This window comes from Gossypium arboreum, chromosome 9 (genome assembly GCF_025698485.1).
Source record: "Gossypium arboreum isolate Shixiya-1 chromosome 9, ASM2569848v2, whole genome shotgun sequence".
NCBI lineage: Eukaryota > Viridiplantae > Streptophyta > Magnoliopsida > Malvales > Malvaceae > Gossypium > Gossypium arboreum.
Window position 1 is genome coordinate 54,338,325 of NC_069078.1, and position 12,987 is coordinate 54,351,311.

General features: G+C 36.0%; 2 non-coding genes across 2 annotated transcripts; one reads left to right on the forward strand and one right to left on the reverse strand.

Moving 5' to 3' along the window:
• Positions 1-3,843: 3,843 nt before the first annotated feature.
• On the forward strand, positions 3,844-3,950 carry LOC128281145 (small nucleolar RNA R71). Its single transcript, XR_008271357.1, has one exon. It is a non-coding gene; the product is annotated as a small nucleolar RNA R71 (small nucleolar RNA).
• Positions 3,951-8,231: 4,281 nt separating this feature from the next.
• Positions 8,232-8,338, reverse strand: LOC128281253 (small nucleolar RNA R71). Its single transcript, XR_008271466.1, has one exon. It is a non-coding gene; the product is annotated as a small nucleolar RNA R71 (small nucleolar RNA).
• Positions 8,339-12,987: the final 4,649 nt, after the last annotated feature.

A 12,987-nucleotide genomic window follows, 5' to 3' on the forward strand; every position in this document is an offset into this window, starting at 1 on the left:
TAAATGTGATATTTTAGATGTTGAAAAATGCGATTTGGGCCTAGAACGGGGAAAATCGATTTATGGACGATTACGTCTTTTTCAGCTTTGTGGTATCGAGGTAAGTTCGTATGTAAACAATACCATGCTATACATGTATTTAAATGTTATCATTACATGAATTGTACGAATATTAATGTGTATGTGATTAATATAAATATGATAAGACAAAGCCTTGATAGGCGAGCAAAAATCTCGTTTGAACCTTAAGAATAAAATAGGATACGAGTGACATGTCACTAGGAATTATGAGTCTAGATGACTAGCTCGAGAGTGATAATTTAAATGTCATAAGATATGAGGTAGCTTTAGGTACAATTGAGGCACTTATGTGCAAAGGTTCTTTCCGAGTATCCAATTAGTATTCTAAGTGTTCGACGGGTAATCCGAGGAAAGAGTTGATGATGGTCCCAATGAGGTAAGTCATTGGTGAGTATATACTTGAGTTATGTTACGAGTTGTGTAGGTATGTACACTAAGCTTATGAGAATGCCTTGATATGTGATGATCTATGATGCATAAATATGTGTTCTTATCATGATGGACGAAATGGTGTTGTATTAATTTTATGAACAATGATCATGAATGAGTAACTCAGCCTTGACAGATTTTGGTTACTGCAGTAGTGTAACTTTGGAAATACACTAAAAATAGTGTAAAATGAGTTAGAATCTGAATAAAATATATAAATAAATCTTATTGAGTCTAGTTTCTTATAAAAGAAACCGTGTAAGCAAAAGAATTTCCTATAATGAGATCTTTGAAGTTGCATGGGACAGAGTCAGAATGACTTCGAAATCCCTTGTATTGATTTGAGAAAATCATTATAAATTGCAAAAAAAAATTTATGAGTTATGATTTATATGCTTAGAATCCTCAATGAGTCTAGTTTCAAGAAAAAATGACGAGAACATTATTCGAGTCCTGTGTTATGAGATAACTGAACTTTAGTTCAGAATGGTCGGAACTTTCACACAGTGAATCAGGGGTAAATTTTAGGAATAAACTGTACTAAGTGGCTAAAGAAAAAATTCAGGAAATTTTATGGTAGAAATGTACATGAGTCTAGTTCCAAGTAAAATTAACGGAACTTAATTTGGAGTTTTTTAGCTCCAGATATAAATAATTTAGTGATTGTTGCTCAGGAAGACAGCTTGTCGTGAACTTGAGAATATGTTGTAAACATTGATAAAACATGTTAATGAGTTGCTTATTGTTTTCATATGAACTTACTAAGCGTAAAGCTTACCCCCCTTTCTTTCCCATGTTCCCTAGGGTTGTCAGGTTAACTCGGGTTGGAGGCCGTCAGAGATATTATCACACTGTCGAGTTATTGCTACCGGCGTAAGTAAATCCTAGTGTTTTGAGTCTATAGCATGTATAGGGTTTTAATGTTGAGTATGTGATATTATGATTTAGCCAAAGGCATTGGCTTGTTGTTAAGGTAGTATGTAGTAATGTAAATTGGCCTATGTCGGCTAATGACGTTATGGGCCTATATGATTATTCTTATGCATGTATGTTATTATCTCTTATGATGTGGCTTACAACATGTATGCCTAGAGATTGTATTGAGATTCATTGATGAGTTAGTAACTGATGCAAGATTAAGTGATTGGTAAATAGTTAATAATGCCTCATGAATGGTTTGTGAATATGATTATGAATGCCTAGTGATGGACATGAGGTTTGTGACGTAATGATAGTTATGACAAGTATGTGGTAATGATGTGAGTAAATTCTATAATATTTATTGCATAAGAAATTAACATGAGCATAACATGTTTGTAGATGTTTAAGAGCTCATTATGCCATGTTGTATGTTATTGGATAAGTATGTGTGCATATGTTGTGAGGGTGACAAATGGCTTAAAAAATAGCCTTATAATTGTCTACACGGGTAGACACACGGGCTTGTGTCTAGACCGTGTGTGACACATGGTCTGCCCCCTTATTAAAGTCCATGTTGCACACGGGCTAAGAGCACGGGCGTGTCCCAAGCCACATGGGCTTGTTTGACAGCACGGTCTATGTCCACACGGGCGTGTGGAGCCTTAAAGCATGAAAATTTTCAAGTTTTTCTTAAATTCTTGGTTTAGTCCCAAACCGCCTCTAATGCATGTTTTGGGCCCCGTGAGCCCGTTTAAGGGACGAAATGTATGTGAAATGAAAATTTTTAAATTGATTGAAATTTTACAGCCCTTTTTTTGTGTGATTGGTTAAGTTTAATTCAGGTAACACCTCGAACCCTGTCCCGGCGTCAGATACGGGTGAGGGGTGTTACACTCGATTTTTGAGGTGTTACTCGAATTAAGAGCTTAAAGAGTGATTGTTTCATCACCCACACGAAGGGTGAGTTCACCTGTACCAACATCAATTATAGTTCTAGCAGTTGCTAAAAAGGGTCGTCTTAAAATCAAAGGTACGTCACTACCCTCTTGAATGTCTAGAACAACAAAATCGATTGGGAATATAAATTTATCAATTTTAACGAGTACATCTTCGATAATACTCTTAGGAAATCTAATTGTTTTATCTGCCAATTGAATGCTCATCCTAGTTTGTTTAGGTTTCCCAAGACCTAGTTGTTTAAACATTTTATAGGGCATGACATTAATACTAGCCCCTAAATCTGCCAATGCATTATTAGCATCTAAGCTACCAATTAAATAAGGAATCGTAAAACTCCCTGGGTCTTTCAATTTGTTGGCCAGCTTATTCTGCAGAATGGCTGAGCAAACTGCATTCATCTCCACATACGATGCCTCATCTAACTTTCGCTTATTTCCTAAAAGCTCATTTAAAAATTTGACTGTGTTTGGCATCTGTGAAAGAGCTTCAATAAATGATAAGTTAATATGTAATTTCTTTAGAAGTTTAAGGAATTTATCGAATTGTTCGTCTGAGTGGTCTTTCCTTATTGCATTGGGGTATGGTACACGTGGTTTGTACTCTTTACTTACCTATTTTTGCTCACTGTGGTCTACACCTATACCTTTACTTACCACAGTTTCTTGCCTCGGTTCTGGCTTAAGTTCCACCAAGCCTTCCTCATTTTAAATGGTAATCGCATTGAGCTGTTCCCTTGGGTTAGGTTCAATGTTACTCGGCAGGCTACCTTGTGGTCGTTCAGAAAGCAATTTGGCGAGTTGGCCTATCTGAGTTTCAAGCCCTTGGATCGACGCCTGTTGATTCTTAAGTGATGTTTCAGTATTTTGAAAGTGAGTTTCTAACACCGAGATAAATATTGTTAGCATCTCCTCATGGTTCGGTTTCTTTTCCTATTGGTAAGGTGGTTGTTGGAAGCCTGGGGGTGGTGGTGGTCTCTGATTCCCTTGGCCTCCCCATGATAAATTTGGGTGGTTCCTCCATCCTGCATTGTAAGTGTTACTATAAGGATTATTTTGAGGCCGAGGATTATTACCCATAAAATTTAATTGCTTGTTTTCCATGATGTGGCCATAAGGTGGGTATTCTGAATTGCTCGTCCCTCCTACACTTGCATTGCATTGCATTACTAGGTGGACCTGTGAAGAACCAAGAAAACTGTCAAATTTTCTATTCAAAAGTTCTACCTGATTAGAGAGTATGGTGACCGAATCGATGTTAAAAACGCCGGCTGCTTTCGTTGGCTTTGTCCTCATGACTTACCACTGATAATTATTCAGTGACATCTTTTCTATAAATTCATAAGCATCCTCAGGTGTCTTATTATTGATAGTCCCACTAGCGACTGCGTCAACCATCTGTCTAGTTGAAGGATTCAAGCCATTATGAAAAGTTTGAACCTATAGCCAGAGTGGTAGCCCATTGTGAGGGCACCTTCTCAACAGATCCTTGTATCTCTCCCAAGCATCGTAGAGTGTTTCTAAATCCATCTGCAAAAAAGAAGAGATATCATTCCTTAATTTAGCCGTTTTAAGCGACGGAAAATATTTTTGTAAAAACTTTTTGGTCATTTGTTCCCAAGTAGTGATTGACCCTCGAGGTAACGAGTTCAACCACTGTTTAACCTTATTCCTTAATGAAAAGGGAAATAACCGAAAACGAATGGCATCATCAGAGACGCCATTGATTTTAAATGTGTTGCAGAGTTTTAGAAAATTTGCCAAGTGAGTGTTTGGATCCTCATCCTGCAAACCATCAAACTGAACAAATTTCTGTATCATTGAATCGTGTTAGGTTTCAGTTCAAAATTATTTACAGCAATAGCAGGCCTAACTATACTTGACTCAGTTCCTGCTAAATTCGATTTAGCATAATCATACATAGTGCGCGGAGCATGATTCTGATTTACTGGATCAGCGGCAATCGCAGGAGGTAATGGATTTTCCTGATTTTCAGCCATCTCCTTGGTTGTGGTTTGAATATCGTTCTCTTGCTCTTCCTCTGTGTATCTTAAGCTTCGCCTTATTTCTCTTCAGTTTTTGTAAGCTGTGCAATCGATCTCACTATCAAAAAGTAATGGTCCCGACTGGTTTCTTCTAGTCATACACTATAAAAAACCTTCCAGAATCGAATAAAAGAGAAATTTAGAAAAGAAAATAAAAATTTAAATTGCAAATAAAGTAAAATGGCTAAATTAATAAAAATCGAGTGTTCCTAATATCTTAGTTCCCCAGCAACGGCGCCAAAAACTTGATATGCTTGTCTCGATAAGTTTTAAAAATTTATAATTGACCGTTCTTGAAACTAACTATTATCACGATGAAGCCAAGTGTACCTATCGAATAGTAGTATAGCTTTAGCAAGACCGGATTATCGAACCCAAAGCAACCAAGAGTACTAGTGATTACTTTCTTTTTATTATCTAGCCTAAAATTAAGGGATTTGTATATCTAAAATAATTAACTAAACTAAGGGTGCACAGAGAGAAAATTGGGGAAAAGCTTTTGGGAAAACTCAATTGATTAAGACAATTGATAAACCATAATTTATACATATTTGTATCCCATGCTTAACACATTTATGGATGATTTCTCCTTAGATTTGGTGAATTCGATGCTCCTAATTCTTTAATTTCATGTTTTATACTTAAGTGAGCATAGGAGAGTAAAAAGAGAGAGAAACGGGCTGAAAACGGAGAAAATAGACCCACATGGGAAATTAACACGGCCTGAACTTCCTCACACAGGCATGTCACACGGCCGTGTCTCTTTGGCAGGATCGAAGCATGACTTAAACGGGTAGACTACACCCCTGTGCCTATTCAACAGCCTTGACCACGGGCTGGAGTAATCGCACACGGGCGTGTCACACAGGCGTGTCCCTACTGAGCCCAAGTATAACCCTATTCAGAAAAGGCCAATTTTGAGAGCTCTTAGGTATTCTAAAGCCTATTTAAACACCTAAGGAGACACTTAGGAAGGGAGACGCAAAGTAGGAGGCAAGGAATTACTCAAGGGAAGCCGATTGGTCCATCTCAGAAGCCGAATTCATCATCAAAACTGAAGATCTCCCTTCAATTTCCATTCAGGGGTTTTGGGTTTTTTTTATGTTTTGTATTCATTATTCTTCTGAGATTTTTTCTTCTATAATTATGAACTAAACCCCCTAAATACCTAAGGGGAATGAAACCTAAGACGGATCTTGTTATTATTATCTGAATTGTATGATAAATATTTGACTTGTTCTTAATTGTGTGTTCTTAATTCTTGCTTTAATATTCCAGGATATTGATTCGAGTTAATGCTCTTATTCAGAGGAGGAATAGACCCTGTCTAAGAGTTGATTACATGCCTAGAGATAGGGTGATAAGAGTTTTCCGGATTAGGGTGAAACCTAATAAGGGGATCCATAGATCGAGTTAATGCAACACTAGGTGTTAATTAGAAAGAGATTTCAATTAATCAACCTAGGGTTAAACGTTATTAGTCTCGAGAGAGATAATAATATAACTTAGGGATTTCTACGGATCAAGTCAAATGAATAAATCGTCTAATTCAGAGTCAAATAACAAGTGAAGTCTAGGTGGATTTTTCCTTGGGTATTGTCTTAATTAATCAAATTTTCCCAAAAGCTTTTCCCTAATTTCTCTCTGTGCACTCTTAGTTTAGTTAATTAATTTAGATAAATAAATCCCTTAATTTTTAGGCTAGTGATAAACCGTAATTCATACATATTTTTATCCCATGTTCAGCACATTTTATGGATGATTTTTCCTTAAAATTGGTGAATTCGATGCTCCTAATGCCTTAATTTCATGTTTTATACTTAGGTGAGCATAGGAGAGTGAAAGGAACGAGAAACGGGCCAAAAACAGAAAAAATGGGCCAACGTATGAAATCAACACGGCCTAGACCTTCTCACACGGACAGACCACATGACAATGTAAATTTGACAGAATCGAAACACGACTCACACGGGTGGACCACACGCCCGTGCCTATTTAACAGGCTTGACCACGGCCTTAAGCAATCGCACACGGGTGTGTCACACGGGCGTGTCCCTGCCGAGCCCAAGTTTAGTCCAATTCGAAAAAGGCCAATTTTGAGGGTTCTTAGGCATTCTAAAGCCTATAAATACACCCTAGAGGAGGATGAATAAGGGGGACACACGAAGAGGGAAGCAGGGAACTGCTCAAGGAAAGCCAATTGATCCATCTCAGAAGTTGAATTCATCATCAAGACTGCAGATCTCCCCTCAATTTCCCTTTAGGAGTTTTGGGTTTTTCTTTATGTTTTGTATTCATTATTCTTCTGAGATGTTTACCTTTTTAGTTATGAACTAAAACCCCTAAATATCTAAGGGGAATGAAACCTAAGGTAGATCTTGTTATTATTATCTGAATTGTATGATAAATATTTGGCTTGTTCTTAATTATGTGTTCTTAATTCTTGTCTTGATATTCCAGGATATTGATTCAAGTTAAGCTCTTATTCAGTGGAGGAATAGACCCTGTCTAAGAGTACATTTGTCATAATTAAGCGGAGTTGATTACGCGCCTATAGATAGGGTGACAAGATTTTTCCGGATTAGGGTGAAACCTAATAAGGGGATCCATAGATCGAGTTAATGCAACCCTAGGGAGTTAATTAGAAAGAGATTTCAATTATTCAACCGAGGGTTAGACGTTGTTAGTCTCGAGAGGGATAATAATATAACTTAGGGATTTCTACAGATCAAGTCAAATGAATAAATCATCCAATTCAGAGTCAAATAACAAGTGAAGTCTAGGGGGATTTTTCCTTAGGTATTGTCTTGATTCAATTGTTTTTCCGAAAAGTAATTCCCCAATTCTACTGTGATTTCTTAGTTTAGTTAATTAGTTAGTTAAAACAAACCTCATTATTTTTAGGCTAGATAATAAAAAGACAGTCATTACTAGTACTTTTAGTTCCTTTTGGTTCGACAATTCGGTCTTGCTAAAACTATACTACTATTCGATACACTTGCCTTTATCGTGATAATAGTTAGTTTCAAGAACGATTCATTATAAATATTTAAAACCTATCACGAATATCACGTATCAAGTTTTTGGCGCTGTTGTTGGGGAACTAAGATATTAGGAACACTCTATTTTTATTACTTTAGCCTTTTTACTTTTATTGCAATTTAAATTTTTATTTTCTTTTCTAATTCTACATTTATTTTCTTCTGGCAGTTTTTTTTTATAGTTTATGACTAAAAGAAACTCGTTAGGACCATTACTTTTTGACAGTGAGATCGATCGCACAGTTCGCAGAAACCAAAGAGAAATAAGGCGAAGCTTAAGATACACAGAGAATGAGCAAGAAGACAATGTTCAAACCTCAACGGAGGAGATGGCTGAAAACTAAGAAAATCTGCTACCTCCTACAATTGCTGTTAATCAAAATCCTACTTCGCACACTATGTATGATTATGCTGAACCTAATTTAACAGGAACTGAGTCAAGTATAGTTAGACCTGCTATTGCTGCAAACAATTTTGAACTGAAACCTAACACAATTCAAATGATACAACAGTTTGTTCAGTTTGATGGTTTGCAAGACGAGGATCCCAACACTCACTTGGCAAATTTTCTAGAATTTTGTGATACATTTAAAATCAATGGCATTTCTGATGATTCTATACGTCTTTGGTTGTTTCCCTTTTCGTTAAGGAATAAGGCTAAACAATGGTTGAACTCGTTACCATGAGGGTCAATCACTACTTAGGAACAAATGACCAAAAAAATTTTATTAAAATATTTTCCACTGACTAAAATAGCCAATTTACGTAATGATATCTCTTCTTTTGTGCAGATGGATTTAAAAACATTCTACGATACATGAGAGAGATACAAGGACCTTTTAAGAAGGTGCCCTCACCATGGCTTAGCGCTTTGGCTATAGGTTCAAACGATTCATAATGGCCTAAATCTTTCGACTCGACAGATGATTGATGTAGCCGCTGGAGGAACTATCAATAATACAACACCTGAGGCGGCTTACGAATTTATTGAGGAGATGACATTGATTAACTATCAGTGGCAAGTTATGAGAACAAAGCCGATGAAAACAGCCGGTGTTCTCAACCTCGACGCGGTTACTATACTATCTAACCAAGTAGAACTCTTAAATAAAAAGATTGATGGTTTGTGTGGTTCTACTTAGGTACATCCAGTGATGAGGTGCGATTCGAATGGAGGAGGAGCATGCACAGAGTATTAACCCGTCAACCCTAGCATCGAGGAGGAACAAGTCCAATATATGGGTAACAATAACTCTAGATCCCAAAACAACCCATATAGTAACACTTATAATGCAGGTTGGAGAAACCATCCTAATTTCACGTGGAGCGGTCAGGGAAATCAAAGGCCACAACATCCTCCGGATTTTCAACAACCACCTTACTAGCAAGAAAAAAAGCAAAACCTTGAGGAGATGCTAACCAAATTCATCTCGGTGTCAGAAACTCGTTTTCAGAATACTGAGACAGCACTCAAAAATCAACAAGCATCGATCCAAGGGCTCGAAACTCAAATTGGACAGTTGGCTAAGATGATTTCTGAAAGATCACCAAGAAATCTATCTAGTAACACCGAACCCAATCCAGAAGCACATGCGAAAGCAGTAGCACTAAGGAGTGGGAAAGTGTTAGCTGAATCGGAAAAGAAGCCACAACAAGAAGCTGGCAAAAGTAAAGGAGAGGAGATAGATGACGATGATTCCGAGAGAGATAAAATAAAAGCTAAACTGAACTTCAATGAATCTTCCCAAAGACAAGCAGAATATGAGGACATTAAATGGAACGATGATTTTAAGCAAAAACCCTCTATTGAAGAACCTCCCAAACTGAAACTCAAACAATTACCAAACCACATGGAATACGTATTCCTTGGAAATAATTCTACATTACAAGTAGAATATGCATTATGTGTTCTGCATTTAATAAAGTCATGCATTATGTAACTCCCATGTTAGTATAAGTCTGCATCATTAAATTAAGTCTTGCATTAAGTACTCATTTGTTCATTTAGTTTGCATTTCAAACCATGCATTTAAGTATCTTAGTTTAATAAATGAGTTGCTGGACATTTATTCAAAATAAATGAGTTGCTGGACATTTATTCAACTCATCTTAGTTTAATTAATAAGTGTATTTGTTGAACTTCATTTAATAAGTGTTGCTCTTAATTAATCTAGTTCCTAGGTTTATTTATTGATGCATGAGTTAAGTTTATTTAATGATGTTTCTTTAATTAACTAGTTGCTGGAATAATTGATGCATAGTTCATTTACCTAAGTTAAGTATTAATGTGTGTTATGTTTAATAAGTGTTTACATGTGTTTAATAAGCTCATTTTAATGTATTTATTGCAGGAGTCTTTTCAAGTCATAACCGTTACATTACAAGGGTTGTTACACATTAAATAAAGTGACTTTTTAAGTCATTTTCGGTTACAAATGAAGTGGCTGTTACAAGGGATGTTTTATACATCATTTAAAGGAGGTTTAAGGAGCATTTTATCATCCAAATTAATTTTGGCAGCAACCTTTCCACTACCAGCCGTTTTTGTCATTTTAAAGGTTATTTCAAGCATTCAAACATCATTAAGTAGCTGATTAAGAAGATGGTGTCCATTTGGCTGATCAAGAGCTAGCTCAAGAGTTATTTTTCAAGCACTTAAAGTCATTCATTCAGCTGAATTAAAGTGAATTTAAGGCTGGAGTTATTTGGCTCAAGATTGTGAAAAGACTTGAATTAAATTTCAGTTTTTAATTGGCACATTAAGTTGAATGTTTGTGACCATTCAGCTAGTCTATTTTAGCACTATAAATAGGTGAAATCAGCCTTTGTAAAGGGATATTTTTGCTTAGTTTAAAACATTATTGAACTTATATGAAATTAGTGAGATTTCTCTCTCTCATATTTGTTGAAGAACTCGTTGGCTTATCTAGGTCACTAGTGGCATCAACCTGCCTTCTTCTTATCTTGAACTTATCACTATCAAATAGTGTGGAGTTCACCCTTATACCAAGGTTCCTACTTTTCTAAGTAGTGGGTCGAGGTTCTCCTATTCTCCATCCGACCACCTTGAAAACTTATAAGCATTTGGGTCAATATTTTCTAATATTGGTTCGTGTTTGTTTTTGAGATTATTTTCATTCTATTCCATTCCATCCTTTCGTTTCATCATAATCGAACCATTAATTCACTTCACATCTATTGTTTGTTATCCACGTACTATATTTATCTCTATCTTTTATTATTTTTCTATAACCGAACCTATATAAACTTCATATCCATAAACCCATCTTTGAACCCTTTTTACATAGCTTCTGCAATTATTCACTTAAAGCATCCTTTGAACAAACTAAATGCTTCGTAGACGATCGGGCAAACTCACATACGACTCGACTCACCCCGAGGCGGATCATATCATTTGGTATCAGAGCTATTAAAACAAGGAGTACCGACGTTAGTAGCATCACCAGAAGTTAGTTCGTAAGTAAAAAAAATAAAAAAAATTAAAAAAAAAGTGTGTTAAATTTTATTCTCTTTGTATTGATACTTTTCTTGTCATCCTGATCAGGTACATTCATTTTCTACCATTCACCCCCTACCCCAACGCTACACTTCAAAAGCCATTTCCATCTTTTTCCAGCCAACCCTTAATCCTTCATCATAATCCTTTGTTAAACCATCTGAAACCAACCCCTAAGCCTACGATAAAGCCCTGGCGAGTCCAAATATGAAAGAAAGTTTGAGTGGTAAAAGGCACGAGCGTGTGAACTATTCGAGCGGAGGTAAAAGCTAATCGAGTGTAAACACGAGCGTGAGTGCAAACCATTAATTTTTCTTTTCGAGTGAAATTGTGAGGATTTTTTTGTGAGGAATTTAATTTTTGTTTTACTTAACAAATTTCTTTTTAGCAATCAAAAATGTCTTGCGAAGAATTTACCGAGTCAGAATATCAAAACTTGGTGCAAGAAATGCGAAAAATGCTGGATTCCAATATTAAGAACATGCACGAGAGATTAGATCGATGGGAAAAATGAGACCAAAGTGATCAAGTTTCTTCAAGTTGAAAAATAGAGCCGAGAACCCCACAGAGATATACCCCCGACTACTACTTGAAAAAAAAAACCATCATGATTCCTATTCACCATCGGCTTCGAGACAAAGAGATTCATACTATGACTCCTACTCATTAAAGAATTCGAGAAGAGATTTCGATCAAGGATCCTACTCATCAAGGAACTCGAGGCAAAGAGAAACCGACTATGACTTTTACTCCCTCCCAGATGACGTGTGAGATGAACGGTATATTCCTTCAGAAACTTCAAAAAAAATCCTACACGGAGTATTCTTTCCAATGCAATTATCGTGATTCATTTGTAAATAAATTTTCTTCTTTTGAGCTAAATTACCATCTTGATTCTTTTGTAACATCATGTAAAAGAAAAGAAGAAAAGGCAAAAGAAAAAAAAAAAGAAAAGGGAGAAATGAGGCAAGTAAGAGAGAAAATGAGAGGATTTTGAAAGAGCTCGAAAAAGTCTTTAAAAAAGCCTTTGAAAAATAAAAAGAAAACGAAAAAGAAAATGAGATTGAGATTGAGATTGAGATTGAAAAAGAAATTGAAAAAGAGTTTAAGAGTGAAAAAAGAGTGGAAAAAGAAATTGAGATAAAAGAAAGAATGGAAGAAGTGAGCGTTTTCGAAGAAAACCAATTAAGTGAAAAAGATAGCGAGCACGAACAAGCGAGGATCATTTCCACTAATCCACCTGTTCAATCTTATTGTGGTATTATTTTTCAGGTTCCTAGAAATTTGTGCGACCAATTCCAACTTCACTCCCTTCCAAACTAGCGGAGGTTTAGGCTGTTCGAGAAAGGTAAGTATGTGAATAACAACCACACACCTGTGATCAAAAGTTAGGAAGGTAAAGATTCCTTGTTTATCGAATTAGGGCTGTTTGATTTCAAAGTTGCCCATAAAGATTTTGATGACTTAATTCTTAAAATACTTGCATCTTTTGATTTGGCTAGTTATTATCTATCTTTTGGAGTTAATGCTCTTGTTTCGAAAAGTGCCATGAAAAGCATCTTCTATGACATGTCTTATAATGTCAATTCTGTTGATTCTTTTGGATTGGTTTAGCTTTTGTAAATTGCGAATATTTGTGATAAAAGTTTTTCACTTAAAAGTTTTGACATCTTTGAACGCATAAAATCTTTGAATTCATGTGTTAAACCTTTCTGTTTAAACATCTCTGATCAATTGATTTGCGATAGGTTTCTACATGAAACATTTCATCCGATTTATTTTTATCTTCAAGTTAAATCCTTAAATTTTTGTGCGAACTCTCCATGTCTTGATTTGCATTCCCAATTAAGATTCTTGAAGATTAATTTTTTGCTTATTGGTCTGCCTGGTATTGCCAACTCTACGCTCCTGATTGATCGAGTAAGGTTTGAATCATGTGATGGACTCGAACATTTGAAAAGTTGTATTTTTAGCACTTCTTTGATTGCTCGAGTGGA